This window comes from Bombus vancouverensis, chromosome 3 (assembly GCF_051014615.1).
Source record: "Bombus vancouverensis nearcticus chromosome 3, iyBomVanc1_principal, whole genome shotgun sequence".
NCBI lineage: Eukaryota > Metazoa > Arthropoda > Insecta > Hymenoptera > Apidae > Bombus > Bombus vancouverensis.
Genome location: NC_134913.1, coordinates 11,744,419 through 11,772,062, shown reverse-complemented (window position 1 = coordinate 11,772,062; position 27,644 = coordinate 11,744,419). Strand labels below are relative to the sequence as shown.

The window sequence follows — 27,644 nt, the reverse complement described above, 5'->3', positions numbered from 1 at the left end:
TATATGTACATACGATAGAATAATCGTTATAATCTTTAGCAGGAATAACGAATCGCCATCTAATTTCTATTTCTTCAATTGTATCGACGAAAATATAAATTGACATAGAAGTCTAATCTACACTAAAAAGAAGGAAAACGAATTTCAAATTTTCGCCTTACCTGCTCTATACAGAGTCAACGCGATGCAAGCACCAAACACCAGTAAACCCGATAAAACTCACTCTATCACGATTCATTCATGCGGCGCGAACCCGGTTCTCCTCACATTTTTCTGAATCGGTTTTCGATCTGTAAATGCGGCTAAGAAACGAATCGCTCGAGGAGGTAACACTAACCGATGCACCCTATATATTAGCATGTAAATATATGTAAATACAGGAGGTGCGCGCGTCTCAAAGGAGAACAGGGTTGCCAACTCTGCTCGCTCGCCGCTGCCATGTTACGTAATTGTTCGTTGCACCGCGCGGCCCCGTCGCTTTCAAACGCGAGAAACATCGAGACACTTTGTAGTTTCGCAAATTCGCAACTTAACCTCTAACGAACCGCGAATTTCAGGCGTAACCCCAAGAAAATCCTCGTTAGTTCTTGTCGTGGTACGAGACGAGACTATCTCGTGCTCTCGCGTTATCGCTAGATATCGTACAATCGATTCTCGAAGTTTACATAAGAGAACGTTCGTTTATACTCGAAGAATAGTAGCGACCGATCGAAAGGAATTATTCGACACAATCGAATTACGTACTGGAAATATGAAGATTTTGTGTTGTGTGAAAGCATGGCTGTGTCAAGTCGCATTAACCTGTTAGCTGGCTGACACGAGTTAATTACACGAGTTACAATAGAAATGCCAAAACGTTGGTATTTTTGAAGCAGTAATTTTTTATTCACAGGCATTTATTATGTATGTATGTATATTCAGATTATATCTGTTGCATCATGTTCGTATTTGCTAGTAATATTTACTAATATAACCTCTTAAGAGATCTTAATAAATGCGTGTATAGATCATTTTTATTTGACAATCCTCAAAGATTCTAAAGTACAATAACTGCATAATGTGTATATTAATTTCCTCTAAATATTTCAAGATATAATATTTAGAAATTATGTTTTAAATGTGTACGATGAAAAAATAGAATAATTTTGTTCTTTTTAATAAGATCGTCCATAAATATGTTAACTAAAACTGATGATAGAACGTTAATGAAAACGATGATGTAAGTACAAGATGTAAATCGAGATACAATCATATTAAATTTATAGCTAGATAAATTATTATTATGACAATCAAAATACAACTAATTTACACGAGGAATTAATTCTTTCTCGCTAACAGGTTAAACTTCTGAAAAATAATGTGGTCCAGGATAGGTTTATTCGCTCGTTTTTCAATAAGAACGTTTTAAGTCGCCGCAAATATGAGCGTTACAACCTTTTTGTACGGATGTAAAAAGATATTAACTGTAAGAAGCAGAAGATGAGTGAATGAGTAAATTTAAAACTATACAGAATATTATTAATCCAGATGATTCGTCAAGTTAAATCGTTTTTTATATATTATTCGCAGGTGTATGATACAAGATATATTACAAGTTTTTACAATTAGATCGATCATTAATGTAAATATTAAGCATCAATATTATAGTAATTGTAGCGATAGGTCACATACATTATTCATTGATATCGACCCATTTACGGTATCCTTCAACATCATAGAGAATCTTGTCTTATCTTTTTCTAATCAGATTTACGACTAAAAAGAACGTTACATTACAGGAGATATTTAACCACGCAATGTCATGAAGTATTTCATGCAAACACACTTCACCAACTCAGCACAGATCTTAAAGAGTGTAATATTATCACGATTTCATTTGCATCTTGGTAATTAACCTAAATAAGATACCCAACAATGCGACGAGTATTGCACACATTTTTTCTCTCTCAATTAATCGCGGAACGTAAACACGTAGTACTATGTTTGTTCCACGAAAGCCAAGTTCGGAGCTACAATTTTACGAAAACGTCATGGAACACTCTTTTCCACTCGTTCGCTAGTTTCAGCGTTAACCTAGTTGAGAGTACTGTATAACAGTAACATATATCACACTCCTTTTGTGTCTCAGTAGCAATATAATAGAATAAATGCACGTGCATTTGGTATATAAAAAGTACAAGAAAGAATTGGTACTTTTATTTATAAGATCTACTAGGTAGATTTAGGCTTCAGTTTTAATTTAATTGAGAATATTGTATAACAGTAGTTCTACATATTGCATCCCTTTTATAACTCAATCAATAACACAACGAGGAATATCTATCCCTACATATATCTATTGTAAAAAGTGTGAGATAAAAATTGTAATATTTACTACAGTCCCTTTTGTATCTCAGTGAAGAAATTGACTATGTTGGCTATAAGAGAACACATCGTATTTTTATTCAAACTTCTATATTAGTTCAGTTAAGAGCACTCTACGACAGTGCTTCTAAATATTACACCATTTTTTGTAGTTAAATAACCAAATAAAAAGTATTTCTGCAACTTACAACGCGAATTCAGAACACGATTTTCCACTTCGACTTCGGAATTAACCCAAATAGTTCACCCACAATACTACAATGTACCACGTTCTTCAGAAGAGTACAGCTCTGAGTTCCAAGCTGTGAGCTTCAATTTACGAAGACTATTCGTGGCACAATTGCACCAGATCTCAGCAGAATGTCTACCAATTCCCCTGACAAGCAAAGGTCCAAAAAGGTCCCCAGGTTTCGACTCTAATAACACGGTTGCAACCGTGCAACACTACCGGCAAATACGGTAATTTACCGAAAACAGGTTCACCGGATGATCACAACAATGTGGTTAGCCGAAGCAAAAAGCTGGCCGAAACGATGCTACGACCACGCTCAGTGGTCTTCGATGCTATGCTCTTTGACGAGCAACAACCGGCGCACCCTAAGGAACTACCACTCCCACGGTCTCTGATTATCATTTAACCCGTTTCAATATGTCGGTATTTCTGCCTCTTAACGTGCCTCGATTCCTGGAAAGTTACACTCGGTGAACGTCAATCTTCATAGACGAGTTGATTCTTGGGATCGATGATCAACGTCGCGAACGACGAGAAGAATAAGACGATTGCTTGTAAGTGGAAATGATTCTATTGAGTCGCTATGGATGACAAATGTTTTGGAAGAAAAGCTTTTGGATAGATTCGTTGGAAAATAATCTTTCTTCTCGGAAGAAGGTTTCGGAAATAAGAGGATACAATGACGAAGTAAATTGTTCCATCTCATAAAAGGAACTAAATGTACGCCTTTAATTACGCAAGTCTGGAAATGCATCCGAAAATAGCTGGCGTTTAACATAGACTAACCAAGCCAAACCGCCAGAGATTCAAATACCGTATCATTAGAACGCAGAATAGCCCCTAAATCTCAACACACTAACATCCGGCTTTGCACCGTGCAAAATATCACGCGCGGCAGATGAAACACCATTAACTTACCAACTAAAACTTTGCAAAAATTTCCCATCAACTATTAGTTGTTCGATAATCAAACACGGACAACCTGCCAATTAAATAATTACAAGAATGTTACCGATCAAGACTTCTGTACATTGATCAAGACTTCCATACGTCTGTTTAACTCCATTCTGCTGTAAGTAAATTCCATCTTCTAAATGAAACAATGTCCCAATGACATATGAATATCGCTATATTTCCATCCTTGCTACATTATCCCATTAATCTTCAAAATCGACTCAAAAATCCCATCACTCAGCAGCGCGTCCGAGCCAGTCACCTGTGTCAGCATCGTTCAAAGTATCCACCCCCGAAACTATTTCCAGACGTGGGTCCAGCACTGACCTACGTTTTTCCAGCGGCAGACGATAGAATCCCTCGTTCCACGAATCAGAGAGACACACAGGACGCAGGAGAGGAAGAAAGAGAGCTCGCCAGCGCTAGAGCACAGGGCAGAGAGCCGAGTCGGCCAACGCTATAGACATCGGGACGCTATCCGGTCGATACAGGCAACCGGCAGACTAGGAAGTAAACCCGGGCATCAACCTCTCTGCCTACCACCCGTCACCCTTCTCCGCAACCTCGCGCCGGACGGACGCCGGGAGGAACCCCCCTCGATCTCTCGAATTCGCTCTCGTCGCTCTTCGACCGCGGGTGCAACGACCTCGCCCCGCCAGAAATTTGGATCTGGAGCGAGCGGCTGTGAGACCAGCCGCAACCTGTGCCGTGCATTTCGTAATTATCGACGCCGCCAGGACGACAACACAGAGGGGTGGAGTCCCGTTTCCGTCGTCGCAGACCTGTCTCGCCAACATCTTTCGCGATATTAGCCACCGCAGAATGATATTGACTTTGCTGTTCAGATACTGATCTGCAGTGACTGCAACTGGAGGACGAATGGGGTGTTCCATAGGGATGAATTTTCCTTCCCGCGCAAGTGGAAGTAGAAAGGGTAGGTCTTCGACGGACCATGCGGAGTCTGGTCTTTTAGAGGGTTGTGTTTGATTTATCGGAGTTGCACTGATTTGTCGTTTGGCTGTTTCTTGGGTTTGCACGAAGTTCAGGTGGGAATTTAGAGTTTGGACTTTGATTTTGGGAGGTTTAATTGCCAGGCAGGACGATTAAATGGGTTAAATAGATAGGTGAGGTTGGGTAGGATAGATCGAGGTGGTTTTAGGTCGGTTTGGTTGTTTGCTGCTTCTGAGTGGATTTTAGGTGATAATTTAGAGTTTGCCGTTTGGTTAGTTTAAATTAATAGATAGACAGGTTGGTTTAGACAGATTGCGTTGGTTCTGTAAGCTGATTTTGGTTTCGTGTCTGGTTAGTTCTTATTTTTATTCCAAATGATGATTTAGAGCCTGGTGTTTGGCTGGTTGGAATTCGGGTGATTTCGTTGCTTCATTTAATTGGATTTTATTACTTCTTGATTTCTCATTAGAATTGCAGATTTAGTCCAAAATACATATAATGAACTAGGGGTGGTGACTATTAATGTGGTTAAATGAGGTGTGATAATTTGCTCCAACCGAATTCAAATTGTCGAGCTTCCCTCGTTTCAACTGTTCTTGGATATTGTTTCAATAAAACTGAAGTTTTCGATACTTCACCTGACATAGTGCTCGCAATAATTCTTTGAAATTTAACAAACCACTATCCGAACCAACCTGAATCCTTCAACATTCTTAGAAACCTCATTCAAGCCCAACCTTATTCCCCCTACTGCGAAGAAAAAGCATTGTCTCATCGAGGTGGAATGCAAATAAAATGATCGGTAGCGAACGTAAATCACGATCTCTTTTAGAAACTAGAAATGGTCGGAGAGTCTTCCGTCTCCGTATAATGAAAACGTAATGTCCCGTAAAAGCAGCGTTCCTCAACGAACGAAGCAGACGAAAGAGGAGAAGAGGCAAGGAAACGTGGAGAGGTTCGTTAATAAGCCGGTAACAATTTTGGACAAAATGTTGCACCCATTAAAAGCCCGATGTTCTGAGTTACGATGCGCCAAGCGAGATTACCGGACAATATTTATACCCGAGAGACGAGAGACCAGCCAATAAGGGAGGGCTGTCTTTACTGGTTAAATTCTTGTACCTTGAGAAACGGGTCAAACTGTTCGTCTCGAGAGTGGACTTTCCATCTTCGATGAAGTAACGCTTGATATTATTGCAAATTGAGGCTGCTACCGTGTCTGATGTATGGTGTCGGCGATGTGGAAATTTTGGCCAAGGGAGTTCTCCGGTATTGAGAAGTTTCTTTCGAGTTAAGTTGCTTCAGAGAAACGGCGGTAAAATGGGCGAGGGGCGAGGGAAAGCCGCGAAGTTTCTTACACGGACAAGTTGGCCGAGGTTTGGCTGGGTTTGATGACGCGTATTTGCTCAGTTAATTGCTATAGGTGAAAGTTGCCAAGTCGTGTGTGCATGGATATTGTCTTTGGGGAAAGTAAATTGGTATCGATTGTTTAGGAGCTTGTTTACGAGCTTGCGTTCAGAGGCTTGTAACTGTAATTCAATGCATGTTTCAGAACGTTCGAGGCTGTCGCAGGTTTGAGATCGAATCAACTATGGCCTGATGAACGATGAAATTGCAGAATTCGATTATTCCAGGTTAATCGATCGAGTTGATTTTTATGTGATCTATGTGGTAAGTATATATATGTAAATACCTGTATATGAAGTAAATTAAAGAAACATTTTAGATGAATAACAATCGTAGCGATAAAACGCGACTGAACTAAAAAGTATTCTATTAAAAATGGTGGCAAAGATCTGGTGCCAAGAAAATACCATGAAAAGATCGATTATTTTCCAGTATATTTCTAAAAATTGTTTAGTTTCCTAATTATTCTTCAAATCTCCAAATTTTCCAATTTTATCTATAAAAATATTCGCATTTCAAATATTCGGATTCCCAATTTTCTCCTTTTCTTTCTTTGTCAGCAAGAAAGTAAGGAAAAATTGGTGGAGTGCATTAGATGTGATCGACGAGTTACTGACCTTAAACGCATCGGCTTTTATTTATGCATAACCGAGTTCGCGCACGAGGTAAATTTTAATGTGATACGACAGTCTGGTCGGAACGATTCCGAAGAAAGGATCTGTGCCAAGGTAATCGAAATGGAATGCCACCCGTCTGAACCTTTTCTTTTTTTCTCCCTATTTCTCTCCTACACGCCTTGTTTCGAGTTCGAGCTCTCAGACCACTGCATGTCGATACTAAGAGAGAAAAGAGTTTTTAGTTTTATACTAAGAGATCTATCCTTTTTACGAATATTTTTAACTCGACCAAGTGTATAGTAGGAGAATAATATCTAGTGTTTCTACATAAAACTTTTAACACTTTTTGACACTTTTATTCGTTACCTTGTTAGCATAATTTCATTACTACCAATCCTCTGGTGTCGTTATTGAATTGTATGCCAAACTACTACATTCTATGTAATTCTTTCAATTTTAAATGTTCGTATAAAAATATTCATTCGATTTTACATATCCTTATAAGGATATACTGATTAGTATATCACAAACTGTAATCAATTTTCTTAAAAATCTACTTTTAGACGGAAATACGTAATATCATAAATCCAATAGGACAATCGATTTCCCTATTTTAGAATCCTCAGATCAATACACAATGGATAATTAAAATATACTAAAAGATATAATCCAGTTATCTAACAATAAGAAGATATTAGAAAATTTAAAAAAACAAAGGAATATTAATTGTTACCATAAAAGAAGGGTATCCTCGAAAAAATGTTAACAGTTCTTCTCCTGCAATTTTATCAGTTCATATTAAAATATTCATTTGCATGTCACACACGTTACATGTAGGTAGCCAATGTTTGCTACAGCTTCTTTTCTAACTGAGATAAACGAGCCTGTCGCGGAATAAACTCTAAGAACCTAATCATCCAAAAAAATGTTCCATAAGAACTAGCAAAGTTTCAGAACGAAATAATATTTCCTCGGAAATTACGTACAGTTTTAATTTAAACCTGAAAATCTACCTTAAATGCTGCTAAAGTGATATTAAAAATACAGAAGGTGTCTGCAAATTTGCAAAGTGCCCAATATACCTAAAAATAATTCAAGTGTGAGAGACTCGAATCGGTAGACAGCAGGCACCGATCAAGTCAGCAATTATCTCTGGCAGCGACGTATCCGCGAGGCGAGACGCGACAAAGGTCGCTGCTGGCAGCGAACATTTCACAGCCTCCTGACATTTCCAGCTTTGGAAAGTCTGGGAATTCGCGGGTCGAAACGGTGCACCGCGGCGAATTCGATTGCGCCGGATACCACGCGACCGACCCATTAAATATTACACCACCATGCAAAAGTCCTTAGCACATTTTCTATATTTTTCACATAATCTTAGGAACGTCTGGAAACTCATCAAATTGAAATTGCTAAATGGACTTATTTTTAGAAAAATTATTCCTCTATCAGTATTTAGACTTCCCTCGTCGTATAAAGTATTAAGTTAATACATCCGATGCTACTGATACATATGCTAGTGATGTAACTGTTACACGTTGAGTTTCGTGCATTTTGATAGAGCAACTTATAAATGCAAAGAAGGCGGTAGGCAATGCATTGGAGCAAATATTATTACCAGACTCCGGATGTTCATGCAAATTCATATTCTTATAACTTAGTTGAAGCAATACAGTCCAAGCAAAAAATTCATTTCGTCCGCTAGATATTGTAAGAAATATTATACTTTGATGTCATACTTTTGATATTATACTTTGGATGTTATGTATATTTTTTATGATAAAAACCATGTAAGTATCTATACTGACTATCAGAACAAGTCTGGCAAAATAATATTCCGTTCTATTGTTTCACGACTAATTAATTTTCTACAGTTTCGAAATAGGTATGAGAAATATCCAAAGATCCAAGTGAGAATGTACAATACTCTGAGCAAAAATCTTGAGCCATCTGCATTATTGGTCTTTCAATAGCAGATAACGTATCGTTAAATGCTTTCTCATATGTTCCTCTGCTCAGCAAGAAAATTGCATCTCATTCTGATTGGAGAAATAGAAACTGGTGACTGCTATAAACAGGTTGTTTACTAGCAACACAATGATGCGATATTAAAATAGTACAGTAATGGACATACAAAGCAATTCTTAAAGAATATACGTGGACATATAGAGATGAATCTTTATATATTTCTTTTATAGAATTGTTTATAGAGCGAACACTACTTGGTATTGTATATCTGTAAAACTGTTTATTTACAGAAATTTGTGTACAAATATTCCTAAATAGCCATTAACATACCTTCTCGTCTCCTATTTTTGGAAACTTCATACAAACAGTTACGCAACTGTCTATCAATTTTCATTTAATTCCTTAATTTATCACGCATCATACAGCTTCTCCTCGATAATTACTTATTTCGCAACCCTCACAATAGTATAATAACTGTCTAGTAATAAATATCGTACGAGGAATTTAATTTACTTTACCTATTCGTATATCGTGTGTGCTCAATTACAGTTCCATTTAGAGATTAGAATTCTTGTATTGAATACTCGGATCTAAAAATGATATTCGATGTAATTAACGAACCTTCTGTCTTGTTTTCACGGTGAAAACTAGACAAACCAGTTGCGAAGACAAATTTCGTGGAGGAAGGGAGGGAAAATGAGTTATCGTCAAAAATATCTAGCACGTCCAACGCTAATCGGTCTATCGTCTGACAGAGTCATTAAACTCCGTTTACAAGCAGAAAGCAGTTCCTCTGGTTGTTGGCTGGATTTTTGCTGGCACAAATTTCCCGATGCTCGTGTAATCAGCAACTGGAAAACATCTCTTTCTCTGTCCGGTTACACGTACACGTTTGCATACATGCAACGTTTCTTTTTATTCACATAAATTTCACGCTGTCTGAGCAATCCATGATAGGAATACGCGCACGCTAAACTAAGATCTCGACCATGTAGCCTATAATTTTCCAAGCTTTAGCAAAAAAAAAGAAAAAAAAAGAAAAAACATTAGAATAAAAAAAATTGAAAAGAGACAAGATGGTTGATCTTAATCGATTGTAAATACGTGTTTTAGAATATCACCGGACTCGGTGATTCAGTAACTTTCTTCTTTAGGTCTTTTGAGTACAGTGAAATAGGATTCTTCTAACGTTTCTGTTGCACAATTCTGCCCTTAATTGGAAAGTATTGATTACTGTTCTTGTAGATATAATAGACGTAATAATATATTAATAAAATGTAATGCAATAGAAAAAGGGATGGCAAGTAGATGAAATAAAATGGGAAAAGTTACCAACTAAATTAATTAAAATATAGAAGTTCCGTTATCTTTTAGTACTTTACTCTTCAAATTTGCCATAACGATATCTTGGTTTCTTAATAATTTCATCCTAATGGTATACGAAAATAATGGATCGTAATTATAATTTATTCGATAATATTATAACGTACTCTACGATGTTACTGTACTGCGAAATAATCTCTCTGTAGGTATTTGGATTTCTTTTTAAATTAATTTCAATTTCTTTGCATGATGCTATAGAGGATTAATATCAGAAAACTGTCTTTTATTTGTTATATAAAAATGAAACGAATAATATTTGCGATTAAATATATAGATTGTACGGTTTTTAATGAACTGTACGATTCGATTACGTTCGATTATTGGGACCACGATCGCCAAATATCGTCGAACGATGCAGTGACGAGTTGCAATGCGATGCACGAGTCACCGATCGCATAATCGCGACGGGACACGTGTGTTGCACCTTGAATCTGACAGTATAATGAGCCGCGACGTCCATTATGGAAATGCTGGATTATTGATTTGTCCGAGCGTTGGCGTTTTTTAATTACACACCGCGAAGGCGTTCATCACAAAGGCTTCGATATAGTTCGCGATTCTTTATTCAAACGATGATTCGCGTTCTCCATCATTCTCATACGTTGGAATCGAAGATGAGTGTTTGCATGTTTCGTAAGAAATTTATTTAGCAGTTTAAATATTGGACATTCTTGTACTTTGCAGAAAATTTATCGGTTAGTTTAAATATTGAATATTTTAGAATTTTGTGGCAGATTTGTTTATGAGATTAAATAGTAGAGGTTGCTCAATAGCGTAGACTAATTGGTTCGGATACTAAACATTCTTCGATACTTTTGTGAAATTTATTTATTGTTTCAGAAATTCTTATTAAATTTCTTTCGAGGGAAGAAAAGATTTAACGATACTTCGTCCGACTTCGAGTTAAGAAACCTCTGTTATTAGTAACTTTAAATCCTATCACGTAATCGTACGAATCAACGTTTCAGAAATAACTTGATAATTTACTATTCGGATTTATCAGTTCATTACTGAAAGGAACATCGACATTAACATCGAGACATTACAGAAACGAAAGCCCAGTTAACAATCCAGCTGCGATACTCGTCTAGAACTCGAAATCAGATCTTACGAATCGGCAGGGAGAATGACTTTTTCCAATTCTTTAATGGAATTCTGCAATGTAAACAAATCGACTGATCTTCGCAGCGTTAAGGAAAATACCCAACAACACCAACGAAGGAAGAATCTATTCGCTGACAATATCCTATCATCCGTTCTCCTTACACTTTACACGGCCGTTCCATTTGCAGCTGTGCAAACACATCGTCTATCCCTTCAACATACACGCTGTGCAAAAATTCTAGACCATATGCCAAGAGATATTGTTTTGTTATGTCGTGAGAAAGAATTTAAGCGCATATATGTACCTACGACTGCCATACTTTAATCTGATTGTTAATTATCTCCAGCAACGTTAAGCCTCGCTTCGTTTCAAAATAATCAAGTTTTTGTCGTCGTTGCTGTCTTTGGAGCAAAACAGATAGAAAATCAAAGCATTGCATCCACGCTAAATATCAATAATATGATACTTATGGACCACATATGTATACACATATTATATGGCAATGTTCATACGTCATTTAAGGCATTTATCGTCAAAATACTAATATTCGTGTATCATTTGCCATAAAAGATTAGAAAATACGCGAGCCTGATACAGGCGCGAGAATCTAGTCGCACCGGGTGAAATCTCTCGAGTCGAGTAATTATTACACCGCGCTGGTAGCGATCGCGGTGACGTATGGTTATTCAGAGATGCAAATGTGCAGTTTCTGCGGCCGTTCGCCGGCCAGCACACGCGCGTCCCACTTTTCTTCGCGGTCGGAATTTTATTCGCGGCCTTTTGCGCGTCGAGACACCGACACGCAGCCCGGTGCGTCGAGAGAGACGGTATGTCGCGTCCCCTTGATACGGTAAACCGAACACCGAACTTCTCTCCTCTGTCGTTTGCCACTATTTGCGGTGAAACGCAACATGCGATACCACACCGCGCCGGAACACGATCCTTGCACGCGAGATCACCGTCAACGATCAATGTAGAAATGCTGTTTACGAGATGCTAATCGGAAGAAGAAGAAGAAGAAGAAGAAGGAAAAGGGGAGGTTCGCAGCGCTTAATATTAGAACCATTGATCAATTAATATACAAAGTGTACCGAAAATCCTGGTGACAATTTCTGGTTTCCTTTTACGAGAAAGTCACGAAGTCCCGTCGTGTGAATTTGGAAAACAACGAGAGTCGAGTGCACTGAACTGATGCGAAATGTAGTTGATTTTCTCAAAGATGAAACTTCGTATGAAGAATTGTCATTCGTATCGATCTTGCACCGATATTTTCCACTTACTTTGCACAGAGAGTCAGTTGGTTTCGGTTTCTGTCACAGAACGGAGCACCTAAGTGCGAAGAAACCCATTGAACCGACTCTCGTTACCTGTCGAGTGCGCGCGTACTTAGCGAAATTTCATCGTCGATTTTCCCGCAAACGAGGTCTCGTATCAAAAATTCTACACTCTACATATTCGACTTACTTTTGCACGAGCAACTGTCCTCGTGTACTTTCGGCACATCCTGTATATACATCTGTACATCTTGTACATATTTCATTGGAATTAAAGCAGTACGAGGAAAACTGTTGAATATATAATCATATTTCTATCAGAATAAAGGCAAGCTGTTAATACGATTAAACACACTTGTATGTTTATCATAGTTGTAGAAATTAGAAGTGTGATATACCAGCTTTTACTTTGATCTGGTATATTTATCGTTAATTACTGTGCTATAATAGCAGGTGTACAGCATTTCGTTACCAACGTCGACGATCTTACTTTTCCACGTTGTCACGAGCTTTGATATGGACTGACTCATATTTGAACACTTATCGTGGAAAATTGTTATGTTCATAATTGTACGTATCATACAGAACATCTTGAAATTTTGTTAGCACTGTAAGATCGAAACACGACTATCATGTATACAATAACAATAATAAAATATTTATTGCAACTCTGTGTTTCGCAGAAATCACAGATGTATTTAAACGATTACACAGCATTATATAGTAAGCCTCGATATTTAATGAGATTACTTTCGACAATTACTAGATATAATACGTGTTTAAGATAATGTTATTGTATTTTGTATTAAGTTCCTTTTTGCTGTTTTTATCTTTCTCAATAATATTTTCTATTATTCGTCATTTATATTACAAGTACTGTAATGGCCACTACAATGAGTTTTATTTATTTAAAGAGTTATATCGAGTTGACAACTAAGCGATTGCAGATTTTGTCATTACCACCGAATGATAAAATCCGCAGTCACTTAGTTACCAACCCAACATCATGTGAATAGCGTTGCTCGTAAATGACATATACGTGGTTTTTTATTAATTAATGTCGCGACAGCTGCTGAGGCTATCAGCGAAAAGGATACGTGAATTACGGATACACGCGTTTAGTAAATTACAGTTCATTATTGTTAAGTGATTTCATAGTAGATTTAGAAAAGTGGTGTCTATGATGACTTTCGTAAAGTCTTCAAATTAATTTCAATTTCTACGTAACACGAAACAGTGATTATTCGAAATCGTCAGTCCGGACTATCAGCTTCTTCGAATCTTTACATGAAACGCCTGCCACGCGGCAATAACAGTAAAATTCTAAATCTATGAACAATAAACCCCACTTTCTCCAACTAAAACCTCGACTCTCTAGCTTAAATCACAACTTTCTCCGCTACATAATAATCTCCATAACGAGTCCTACCAACAAATCTGATTCATAAAATTAGTACAATTTAAATCTATTACATATTCTACGAATTTGTTACACATTGTTGCATGGAAAAATAACTTGCAACAGATTTTCCAATACCAGGAAATTAGCGAGAAGCGCGAGTTTCTCAGACGCTAAACTGATCAACTCAACTTTGTTATCTGTGCAATTTCTCAAAAAATGATTCACTTACTTTCATATCAAAAACCGTCTCTAAGCAATTGTTTAAATATCGTCACTTACTTCTGTTTCTCAACTTATAGAGTCGATCAGTATGGCTTCTGACCGGTTTAAACAACAAAGTACCATGCCTCTTAGAAATACCTGAAACAAAAATAAATAAATAATTATTATATCGTTCCAGAATAAGAAAAATAACAACATCACATCCTTCCATACTTCTACCAACCCTGCCACCTTTCTCCCGACCATTTTCAATCAGATTACATTTTCCTAACGCCAACTGATTTATCTCCAAAATTTGAACGAGATATGAAAGAGGATTATCGATGTGCGTGTATTCTGTCGTTCCAATTTTATGCTACAAATTTTCCTAACGCGTTATAAATTCTTTCTGTTCGTTAAAATGAGACCACGATCGAGATAGGAAAAGATCGAAGATCGATCGAATTTCTCCAAGAATCCTAACGAAACTACTTCAACTGGAGCCATGAAAAAAATCCTTGTCCGGAAGGACATTTGTCGAGAGTGTCATTTCCCAGCGCTTTCGTTCGATCAGCATTGGAAAGCTGATTCCGCGAGCGTTATCGCGCGAAGAGAAACGAAGCGAGGCGAGCACAGCGGGAGTGACATAAAGGGGCGCGGTGTGGGTGTAGACGATTCTATCTAAGTCCGAGGGCAATGCACCGCGTATGCACGACGGACGGCCAGAGACTCGCATCACTTAGCTCACGCTCCTTAAGAATCCTCGCTCTCCTTTGGTATGCCGACGACGTCGCTAAATTCTCCTCCGCACCTGCGCTCATCTCCTCGATCCTTCGCGAATCGACGCTAACCACACGAACGAATCTTTTCTTGTTGCTCTATGATGATGCTGACAACGACAGTCTCTCAAAAGCCAAACCGGACAATGACACATTCGATTGTACTCGAGTATTCCATTAATGTGGAACTTCGATAAAACAAAATTATTTACTTTTTGTAATATCTGTAATTATGCAGCTTCGTGTTTACCTACATTGAGATATGTATAATTTTATGTGCTAGACTGGGTTAGATGCATAGTAGTGATACTTGTATGTGAATATCAGTGTGTGGAAGTATGTGTGTGCGCGGCGTCTCGAAAACAAATGAATGTAAACTGTTGAGTTAACAGTCTGGCATGAAAGAAGGTGAGACGCGTGCAAGTGTGTATCGATGAATATCTTTGAAATCGCTTGTCAAATAAATATATAACTATTCTAATATGAATACTAAGTGTAAATTTAGTGTTTCTATACCATTATTTCGGCTATTAAGATCGAAAATTCTCAACAATCTACAGGAAGAAATGATATAAAGAATAGTAAATATCGTTTATAATATCGTCATCCTCCTGTAGTTTCCAATTCATCCAGTCAACCTGATTTCCGAATGGCTCAATTTCTATTCGGACGTAGGTTTCTATTATGGAAACACGGGAGTTAAATATTTGAAGAGTAGAGACGGGTTTTATAATATTTAGGTGTCGTGCGAAGAATATTGGTTTACGAACGAGCATGGACAAGTTCAGAATCTAACTGACATTTCCATCCGCCGTAAAATCGTCGGCCTCCATCAAATACCGCTTCTTTGAACTATTGGCTTGGCAACTAAGTGATTGCGGATTTTGTCATTAGGTGGTAATGACAAAATCCGCAATCACTTAGTTGCCAAGCCAATATTTTCCAGTAGAACTATTGTTCCAAAATAACATTTGGATAGAACAAATGCTATTTTCACATGTAACAGGTTCTATCGTTCATCCTAGAAAATATGAATGATCCTAAACGTCTATTAAAACGATTGAAGGACTTTGGAGACTAACTGCTATTATTTCAATGAAATATTGCACCAGTTCGAAACAATGTTTGATAACATTGAATTTATAAAACTTTCCGGGTAAATGATACGTTCGTAAGTTGGGGAAAAATTGGAAGTTGCATATGTCGAAGCTTGAAACGGTTTTAGGGAATAAGTAGTTGAATAGGAGAACGTGTAACGTTTTAAGGAGAAAGTGACGGCTGAGTCAGACAGAGGTCGCCGAGACATTAGCTGTCACGCTTCACTCTTGGAACGATTATACTCTTCAATGCTAGGAAACACTGTCTTTTTAGCAACTGCATAGCTGAGAATCGTGTTCTTTACTCCTACGTAATTCAATGTTTCAACATGGTTGTATCACGTTAATTTATGGCCGGGAGAGCGTCGTTGTGACAATCTAACGATGTTGCATTGTCGGTAGAACCACTAACTACTCAGCGTGACGCGAATAAATATTTCGAACGCGTAAAGGATATCGATGTATAAAATATTTGACAGAAGAATATCAAACATAATATAAAAAAATGTTCTTCCCTAATTTATAAACATCTAATCAGTAGTTGGATTTTTCAATGTTAATTTGTTAAGAAGATCATAGCTGTTTGGAATTTTTCTTTTTTATTGGAAGAACTAATGATAGGATGTAGCAACTGTTACTATAAATAGATTGTTTCGGCGATGACGCGACGGCATGATAATAAATAGATCACTGATACATAATGTGAAATTTGCAAGTCATACGATACGGTAGATTAATTCAGAAGGCGGAATAGTCGAAGCAATTTCATTGATAAAGTTGAAGTAAAGTTCAAATAACGATTCGATATATTACAAATAAAACGTCGAATAATATATTAATAAACATACGAATAGTTTATCGCAATCGATCTTATAGAGAAATAAATTGCGAAATAATGACAATGAAGAAAACTTTTCTTCGAGTTCGTAATATGATACTAAATGTACTTTCGAAGTCTTCCAAATATTCGAATTTAACGAGTGGAGGTTCGTCAGTAAATGCAAATTAATTACATATATAATTACGTGCTATAAAAAGTACGATATAACACCTTACAATAACCTTGCACTCTCTTCGAGCATAATATTCGATACAGAAAACTACTTCACGAAAGAATAATTCTATCGACAATTCAGACTATGCGTAAATTTCCTGAATTCCCTACATCTTCCTCCAACGATTACTCTTGCATCCTATTTCCATAATATCCATAATATATCCAATTTGAATATCTTAAAATTTCCTACTTGCGTTTAAAAGTGATGAGAAAGATAGGAATAGAAGAATCTTCTCCGGATTCTGATATAAGAAAATAAATTATTCTCGACACGAAATTGAATAAGGAGAAGCGATAGGAACACGAAGATGCAACGAGGTCACGCGATTCGATCCCACGTCGCCAAATCGAGGGTTGAAAGCAAAGCGGGCGCCGCTGGCTTCCGATATTAATTTCGTCCATCTTAATTGACCCGGATGCACCCTGTTCGAGTCATTGGCTGCATTCATCAGCGGTCGCGTAACATGGACCAACGACATCGATCATCCGCGGCAGTGACATATGTTTCGTGTAGCTCCGATCCACGCGACGTCAAAGTAATTGGCAACGACTTCCGCGTCATAGAAACACGTTACATACGTTTCCACGAGACCACTTTGATTTTCCTATTTTGCTCTGACAAAAGAGAAACACTTCGTGTTAATTACCGTGTAAATTACCATCTATAAGCCTATCTGTAGATTAGATGGTGAAATTAATTATATCCTCGTTAGATATTTTCGTTACATAAGCGGCAAACATTTTCCGATATTTTTATATTAATGGCGTTGAGTATTCTTTTTTCTATAGAGGATATAATATTTTATATAATAAATGTTAGATATATTTTTATATAATAAATTCTGCAAAGTGTTGAAGTCTGATTTGAACAAAGTGAATGACATCGTAAGACGATTTTATACAGGGTGGTTGGTAACTGGTGGTACAAGCGGAAAGGGGGTGATTCTACGCGAAAAAAGAAGTCGAAAATATAGAATAAAAATTTTTCGTTCGAGGCTTTGTTTTCGAGATAATCGACTTTGAATTTTCGCTCGGTACGCGTGCAGTACGTTATAACGGATCTTACTGTGTTATATTTATATTATATTATATTATATTATATTATATTATATTATATATTACATTATATTATATTATAATATTATAGAATAAAAAAATTTTTTTTTTAATTTTTCCATCGAGACAACGATCTACAGTGAGATCCGTTATAACGTACCGCACGCGTACCGAGCGACAATTCAAAGTCGATTTTCTCGAAAACAAAGCCTCGAACGAAAAATTTTTATTCTATATTTTCGACTTCTTTTTTCGCGTAGAATCGCCCCCTTTCCGCTTGTACTACCAGTTACCAACCACCCTGTATATCACAAAGATACGAAACATTGAATAAAGGGAGGCTGGACATCTTTGAAATGGATGTCAATTTGGTAATTAAAAGTCGAGTTCGAGAGAGAAAAATCATTGATTTTCTTTTTACTTTTTTTAATTTTGCTGTAACTAGGAAATATCAATTTTTATCGTATCTACGCCACCACACATCACGATCTTTTGCAACCCTACGAACTATTCTCTTTTATCTACCTCTCAGCCGTTTTATTCCATTTTCTTCTTCCCGTATATGAAACAGATAAAAATCAAATAAAATATACGGAATGTACAAAAATTCCAATATAAAAATACATAAAATGTAAGAGATTCTGGTGAAATATGTAAAATATACAAAATTCTTCTTCCGTGTAAAATATATAAAATACACAAAATTCGAGTAAATTCAGAATATAAAATTCGCCTAGCTAGCGTCAAAGGCAAAGCTACGGAGAATTCAGAAGCAAACGCTGTGGAGCGCCAGAGGGGCAGCTCGTGACGAATTTTTTCGCGATTCACGTCGCAATCCGTGAACCGAGACGCGTTTTATCGCCAACACAATGAACAGCTTATTCGCCGGTTCGACGCTCGACTTTCCTCCGTGGCACGCGGCAAATATTGAAGCTCATTTACAGATAAGACTTTTGCAGACTGGCAGGCGTACGAGCAAACGTAGCGGTGCAAAAGTATCGCGGATTTTTCGTATTCGCTCTATCTTGATTCTTGTTAGAATCGTTGCGTCATGGTGTACATATATGCTAGACTTTTTCTAGGATAAAGAGGAGCCTATTTATAAATGGACTGTTTGCACATCGATAACGCCAGCTCTCTGTACGTTCTTCTTGAAATATAATTTCGAAATTCCAAATTGATCGAGTTCCTTCGTACGATCGAGCGTAGCTTACATAATTTTCACGAAAACGAAAAATAAATTGAAAACCTTTCACGAACGTGTTTTAACGTGTTCACCATGTGATTCAACGTTATTCCGATTCATACGTCTTCCAACCCATTCTCGAAGTTGCAAGTATTCAAAATCGGAAATCACATATTTTATATTTAATTTAGAGGACTGTGTATTGTAAAATTTTCATTTATAAATGACATGATAAGTATTAGGTTGTCCGAAAAGTTTTTTTCGTTTTATGAGGAAATAATAGACGCACAACCTTTCTTTTGTTTTATATTATTTTATTCTGTTGAGGTAAACACCGCGACATTTCACAGACTTGGTTTCGCGTTTGTACGAAGGTGCACTGTTGTAAAAAAACACGTGTGCGAAAGAAAGACGCTTTTCCGACGACCTAATATTATTCACGCGTCAGAAATACTTCCATCTCGAACATTGTAATCTATCTCATAGAGTATACAAAAAAAGACAATAAGCGACGTATTCTAATTTCACTATATAAAACGTATCGCTCGTTTAATTAATATATTAATTTATTATTTTATTAATATAACAATTATACTTTATACTTCAAATTATCCGTAAATAAGCTATATGCTCAACCATGAATTATCACAAATAAACTATCCCTTCGGCATAACTTACGTTTACTAAGAAGAATTTACAAACGAAGAACGCGTTAAGTTGGTTAAATCAAACCTAACCGAATAATCGAAACCTCTTGCAAACCTAATCAATCAGTCTGCCTGTAACCACCATTCAGTTTCTCGTATTCAAAACACGACGCGTATCGTCTGATATTCGACGTAGTTGGAGATCCTTGCAGCGAAACGAACGAAGTCAGATTGCATCTGGACAATTCCATTGGTGCGGACGATCGACCCAAAGTCACGGCGGTTTCCATCTCGATCGAGAGCCGGCTCTCGATACCGAGTTCCATACCAGGAACGTCGAAAGCCAGAGCGTATACTGCCAAGGAAGGAAGGTTATCGTGCTCGATCCTAAGGATCTTGGGTCGCGTTCACGTCGAGGGAATCAGAGCTGCAGTGCGTCCCATTTTCATCGAGTGAATACGCCACGATTCGAAAGGCGATAACGAGCCCTCCGCAGCACCAGGTGAACGAGATTCGAACGAAGGGCTGGATCGTCGCTTATCTGCGTTGTGCCAGGTCAAGGAACGATGCTTACGGTTCGGAAAGATGAGTTTGAATTCGATTCGAACGCACCATAATTGCCAGTTGTTTGCAGAATTATTGTCGTTACTTTGATATTAGCGTAAATTGTCTTTACGAGTTTACGTTACACAGCTGTTAAATATATTGGGTTGGCAACTAAGTGATTGCGGGTTTTGTCATTAGATGGTATCGACAAAATCCGCAATCACTTAGTTGCCAACCCAATAATAGAAATGCGAAGAACGTCGAAGTTTGAATGCAATAAACGTTTTCGTTATTGTTTAAAGCCATACTCGAGATGAGAGGTTTGCGATTAGATGGAGAAATCCTGATCGGGCAAGAAATCGACGGTTGCTTTGAGAATTGCTGTTCTTATTTTGATATTAGCCCTTTGACGTACAAACACGTCTGGAGTGACGTGATTTATTTTCGCCTGGTATTTTAAACGTTCACGTCTCCCAGACTCCAAGAATTGTACAGGATTTTATGTCCAGCTATATTAAATCGTTAATGCGCAACGAATTCTATTTCGTTTGTGTGTCAAGGGAATAAACAGCGTTTTTAGAAATTTATGTTATCTAAATATAATCGTGACTAATAATCGTGACAAATATACACTTTCATTTCCGTTCGAAATAATTTTTAAGACGAAACGTACATACGTAGTTGGATGACGAAATTCCGATCGGACAAGAAATTTTAATTATCGCACATATAATCAGAATTTAAGAAGAAGCATTCTGTGGATTAAGTGGAATAAACGTTTTCGTTAGGATTTGCGGTAGCTTCGCTGGAAAACAAACAAGAAACGGAGAAAAGGAAAAAAATTGAAAGATTAAGAGAGAGAGAGAGACTAAACGAGAGAGTATTGGTATCTTCGGTGGAAGAGGAGTGGTTGGCCACCCCTGGCCTGGATACCGCGGCGTGTTGTTCACCTCCGTGTGAAAGTACTCGCGGCACGCACACGCGAGCACGCACACTCGTGCATCGATTCGCTCGCGCGTGCACCGGCTTCTATCTCGCGTCGTCTCTCTTCCTTCTTGCAAACTCCCGCCTCAAACTCTTTCTCTCTTCTTGTTTAGGTCTTTTTGTTTGCCCCCTCTACGCTCTTTTCCTCTCTTTTCCCTTTACTATACATACACACACTCTTGCTATCTTTTTTTTCTCTCCTTACTCGCCCATACAGCCTGTATCTGTATACGTTGGAACCATCGTCGTTCCTTTTTGCGTATAGACACAGCGTGGCAGAACTTGTCAGCTTAGAATTCGTCAGTCAGAAGACGTTGACTTGGGATGAAAGTGGTATTTTTTTTAGTGGATTCTTTTATTCAGTCTTCTACACCATCGGTATCCTCGAGTATTTTTAAATGTTCGTGTTTGATGGGGTTTGAGGGTCAGCATGTGTCAGATGATGTGATTCGAAAGGATTGCGGTTGTTAAGAATTTGTGGACGAGCCGAATGGACATGTAAACAATTGATTTTTGAATTCGCTAGAGAATATTCCTATTTTCTTTCGATGTTACGTTGGAACATGTTGGTCGTTGACTGAAGTCACGTTTGTTCTTCCTTTTCATTGTGCTTTCTGCGCTACCCTTTTCACTTTCATTCGTCTTCTTTGTAAGTCTTCCTGCTTTCTTTATTTCTTTTATTTCCAACTGTTTATTATTCCTATCCTGTTCCTTTGAAACAACATTTTTCTATCGTTTATCTATCGTTATTTTACTCTTTAGCCTGTTTTCAGTTTTATTGCGGATGTATCAAAGATTAGGCGTCTGGATCTGGTCCGGAATTCCTTGAAGTTTCTCTTTAGAATCACCTCTTTTTCTTTTATTCTTATTTTCATCACAATTACATTAAATTGACTTCATAATCTACTTTCTTCTCAAAGCAATCCTTTCACAAAATCATTTGCATCTTTACTCCGATTTTAATCCTCTACCCTAATTATTTGCTTTTCAAATCTCCTTTTTCCCATCCTCAGATGCTCTTTAAAACCTTTCACTCGGCTATTTCTTTCTTATTCTCCCAATTGTTCCTACATTAGACAAATCTAACTAATTCTGAAATTTCTTTTTCTCTACCCTTAATTTTCCATTCTTTCTTTTACTCGATTTATTACGCATAAATTAAACCAATTCCAACGATCCTGAATTTATTATTTATTCCTACCCCTAAATCTTATAAAATTCCTTAAATCAATTATTTCCTTCCTTTCTTCAATTTTTCTGATATTAACTGGACAGATAGTTCTCGAGTTGCTCGATCTTCCGTCTCTAAACCACTCGATTAACCATTTCTCTCGCGTCTTTCTTCTCCTTTCATTTCACAGGGAAATCTCTAAGCGAAAACCCCAAGGAAATGCAACTGCCGTGTGTCGAACACGTTTCAAACGTGACACAAGGAACACGTGTACGCGCCGCGTAGAACGTGAACTCGTGGCGATCTCCGACCAGTTGAAACACAAACGAGAGGGGAAAATCTTAGCGGAGAAAGGAGGAATCGGCGAATAGAAGAACGGGAGAATTCGACATTACAACTTCTATTCTAACGATCGCGCAATTTAGGTTCAACGACCGTTAGAACGGCCAACTGCGATTGGACCATCGACTATTCGTAAGCTACACAGAGGATGGCGTTCGATAGGGAATACTTGGAAAACAGCCGTGGAATTAATTAGACGAGAATTTCTGTTCAGATGGCTACCTATACACATAACTGCGATGCTCCGGCCACTATATAACTTAACTTTGCAAATTGAACGCCCGAGAAGCGCTTCTTACTTAGCAAAGTAAGCCACTCAGTGGCAATTGGTTCCTACCAGCTACTTATTCCTGTTACGCGTTACGTATATTGGCTCTAGAAATAGTTGTTGAGATCTTGACATTATTTAAATGCAATAATAGATTATCTCCCTATTTAAATGGAATAATAGATCGAGAGATAGCTGAAGTAAAAATTTCTCCACCGCAAATCTCTAGTATTCTATTTAATTGGAAAATCTTGTGGAAAGTTTGGTGAAAAGTAAATTTCTAAAAGTAGATCGCAAAATGCTTCTTAACAGGTACCTTGCATCTATCAGAACCTTCCTGATACTGCTCCTTCTTCTTTGAAAAACCGTAATAAACATCATTTGAAAGATTCTTCCATCGGTCAAACAAATTATCATCACAAGCAGGTACTCTTGAAAATTTGACAACGATTGTGTACTTCTCTGAAAAAGGATATTACTTTTAACTTGCACAAGAGAATTTTTTAAAATTCACTCTCTCGTATAGATATTATCGCTAAGGGGATTACACCTCAACAACTGTCATTTCAAAGTTTCACCCACCTAATATCCAATATTTCGATATTCTAAAAATCGTCCCAAAATCTCCTCTTTATGACCAAAAACTCTACAGCTCAATAACTATCGCTGAAATCTTTCATCCACAAAAAAGCCAATATTCCAAAAATCACCCAAAGACTGTCTTCTCATCCCCAAAGACTCTACGCTCTATCTCTAACTATCATTTAAAATTGTCACCCATCAGAAAGCCAATATTCAAATATCCCAAAAATCACCTAAAAACTGTCTCCTCATCCCTAAAGACACTACGCCCTATTTCTATCATTTGAAATTGTCATCCACCAAAACCCAATATTCTAAAAATCATCCAAAGACTGTCTTCTCATCCCCAAAGACTCTACGCCCTATCTCTATCAATTGAAATTGTCATCCACCAAAACCCAATATTCTAAAAATCATCCAAAGACTGTCTCCTCATCCCAAAAAACTCTACGCCCTATCTCTAACTATCACTTAAAACTGTCACCCATCAGAAACCCAATATTCCAATATTCCAAAAATCACCCAAAGACTGTCTTCTCATCCCCAAAGACACTACGCCCTATCTCTATCATTTGAAATTGTCATCCACCAAAACCCAATATTCTAAAAATCATCCAAAGACTGTCTCCTCATCCCAAAAGACTCTACGCCCTATCTCTAACTATCACTTAAAACTGTCACCCATCAGAAAGTCAATATTCCACTATTCCAAAAATCACCCAGAAACTGTCTCTTCATTCTCAAAGACTCTACGCCCTATGTCTATCATTTAAAATTGTCATCCACCAAAAAGTCAATATTCCAATATTCCAAAAATAACCCAAAGACTGTCTGCTCATCCCTTTGCGCCCTATATCTAACTATCATTTAAAATTATCATCCACCAAAAAACCAATATTCCAATATTCCAAAAACCCGCCAGAAGTCCTATCGCGAGCTTCAACTCTGCATGTTTTCGTGATCTCGTGCACAAGTTTCCGTGGCACGATCCTCCGCAGAGCGACAGAGTCCGAAAGGACCGCATAGGAGCGGACTGATGTACCGTTACGAGACAGAATGGCGGTTGTTAGTGTGGCAGTGTGTTAGCCGGGCAGGATCACGTAGGTAGGTAGGTTGCCGGGTAGCTGTGGCGTGCTTCTCCGCAGAAGTGTAGGTGTATACACGGGTGAACGTGCGCGTTCGAACGACCTACGAGAGTTGAGGACGCGAACAGGACGAAGACCACGAAGAGGAGAACGAAGACCACGAGGAAGAGGACCCGGTCTCTCGAGCAACCACCGCCGAAGATCTACTGCGATCTCCTCCTAGCTAGGACGCAACAGCTGCTCGTAGGTAGTCGGAAACCTGTCCCTACAAATCTTTATAACTGCTACCGCCGTCACACTGCCTCCCCCGTTCCCTTCTCTAAGCTACGTGGAGACCGGAGTCCGCAATATATCAGAAGGCCCTGCCTCTTCTTCTTCCTAGGTCCTTCGTCACGGCGTTATGATATTACGACGACCTGGATAGAACACGCAGTTCCGCCTTCGCGTTCCATCTTTTCTACGTTTCGATGCTTTTGAAACACACCTGTGAATTGATTACATCGGGGACTAAGCTTCTGAAATATCTCTTCGAAACGTCTCTAACTTCTTATCAACCATGAAACTTTTTATTTAACTTTACGAATCTTACGAGTCTTACGATCGCTCTTTTCTTTCAATTGTTGGTATGGCTACGTTGAATTAATCTACGGTTTTAGCACGACGCAGTGGAATTTTCTTCTGCGTGTTCCGTTTCTTCCGGCTTTTAGATGGTTTTGAGCGAATTGAACACGCGTGAATTGGATATTGTTGAGGTTGGCTGATAGGTGAATTTGTAATAGAAAAATATATTGAAATAAGTGTAAGTACAGGTATAGTGTATGCTGATCCAGATTCTCACTCTTACAGTGTTACAGTACAATAGGAAAAATGATAGGGAGCACGTTCATATTAGGTCGTCCGAAAAGTTTCTTTCATTTTATGAGGAAATAATAGACGCACAACATTTTTTGTTTTTTTTTACGATCCATTTTGTTCTGTTGAGATAATCACCGCGACGTTTCACAGACTTTATTTCACGTTTGTATGAAGGTGCATTGTTATAAAAAACACGTTTGCGAAAGAAAGACACTTTCCGGACAACCTATCATATTTATAGCAAAGGACATTACCAAAAAGTTGACCTTCTAGCTGAAGGCTACAAGAAATAGAAATCTACTTGTAGCTTTCTAGACTTTGTAACCCAAAACATAATTTATATTCAATGGCATAATAATATGGACTTCGGATATTTTTGTTTCATTAAATTCTATTCTCTTCGTAACAGCGGTTTCCAGGTGGCGGATATACAAAAGAAAATGTGTAGAGTTTTTCTTGAAGTAATTAGTTCAACAGATGTTAGGGATTACGCTTGCGAAATCTTTCTTTAAGGAGTCTGTTTAAAGCTTTTTATTAGAACCTTGCTGTTTTGTTTCAATGGTCGTTACGATTGCGAAACGATTTAATTTTCATACGCCTGTTTTAAATGAAAACGACGTGAATGAAAGTAGTTACGTCGACGAATAATAGCTTGTTGAATTTTAATATGACGTCGGTCAGCTTTTAACCGAATAATTATAATTTATCGTATTTAGTGACCGTATAATAGGGCGATAAGTAAGATGGCTGTGAGCCATTAATTTCTCATTAATTTGTCTGTATATTTTATTAATATTCAGCGGTTATCTTACTTTTTAGTCCGACGTCGTTTACGAGTTCGTTTCAGCTAAATTTCATAATTTTATCGAAATGTTGAAAATCGCCAGAGCGCAAAGCGGAATACTGCCAAACTTACGCGCGAGAAGTGACACAACAATGTAGCCAAACGAGCGGTGCTCAACCGACTATAAAATTGTTATTGCTTGATAAATTACAGTAGCGATTGGTCGCTGAATAACCGGCTCCGTGAACTCCGCCACAGCCTCAACATCGTTCCAATCCGTTAACTTCAACGAAACCACTTTCACCCTTCGAAAGCTCCCTTTAATCGCTTCTTAAATGGACCAGATCGAAAGAAATTCCAGATATCTCGAAAGATAGGAACAGAAGTTTCATACGAGAATTCTGCGAGTTATACTTCTACGCTATACAGACACTGACAGATTTTAGATATCTCGTTATCGAGCTCAGAGATCTCGGCATGAAATTTTGAACAATTCTTTATGATCTTTTCCGTATATATAAGACATAAATTCTAATTTTTAGTACATGTTCTACACAGAAGATCAGAAATCTTCCTGCTGATATAATAATTAATGAAACAACAAAATTTCGGCAAAAATTCTCGAAGGATTTAAGAATTAAAAACTAGCGCAAAAAAAAAGAAAGATTTGAGTATCAACCTGTCGTATTCGACGTTACAACATAATTGTAATTTTCCTACAAAAAGCAAACGTAAGGGAAAAGCTGCGGCGAAAAAGAAAGTGCGAACGTTGACCAATTAAATGGAACAAATATTTGCCGAACGCGTTCGTATTCTGCTTTCTAAAACACGGAAGTCTCACGAGATTGCGCAATCACATCGAGCATCCGACTATCATTCTGGTTACGCTTAATTTAATGAATCAAAGAGAAGTAACGGTCGCGCGCGAATTGCAAATGCTGATTTTTAACATTCCACCGTGGCTGGACACGTCTGACCCACTTTCGGTGGTCGCGCCGCGCCGATATTCGTGGCTCGCCTCCTTCCATCCGAAATTTATCGCTATTTACCATTTTCGTTCATGGTAATATGTAGATAATCGGTGGCGACTCGCGGTCCAGCCGACTATTAACTGAATAGAAAGAGGCGATTTTCGGTAAATTTTCAGGCGTATGGCAGCGAAAATTTGAATTTTACACGCGTTAAAAGCGATATCGAATATTTAGCAGTTCTTTTCTCGCCAGTTTTATATTCGCGAGAATGCTCATCCCATCGTGGACAATCGCAGAGAATTGCCTCCGCAGTGGTCGATTCTCGTGATTCTATCTATTTAGCAAATTTGTCAGAACGTTTAAATTCAATTAAAAA

At 37.9% G+C, this 27,644-nt stretch overlaps 1 protein-coding gene across 5 annotated transcripts in view; it reads right to left on the bottom strand.

Annotated features, from left to right (window-relative positions):
• E23 (ABC transporter G family member E23) overlaps positions 1–27,644 on the bottom strand; it is a 284,252-nt gene that overhangs the window by 150,560 nt on the left and 106,048 nt on the right. For 2 of the 5 annotated variants that reach the window (XM_033329261.2, XM_033329263.2), the window contains exon 1: positions 162–336. The exons of 2 other annotated variants lie outside the window; for them this stretch is intronic. The gene's annotated coding sequence lies outside the window, so the exon portion shown is untranslated. Of the gene's footprint in view, positions 1–161; positions 337–13,936; positions 13,997–27,644 lie in introns of those variants that run through there. One more of the 5 variants, XM_076627970.1, reaches the window with a different exon arrangement.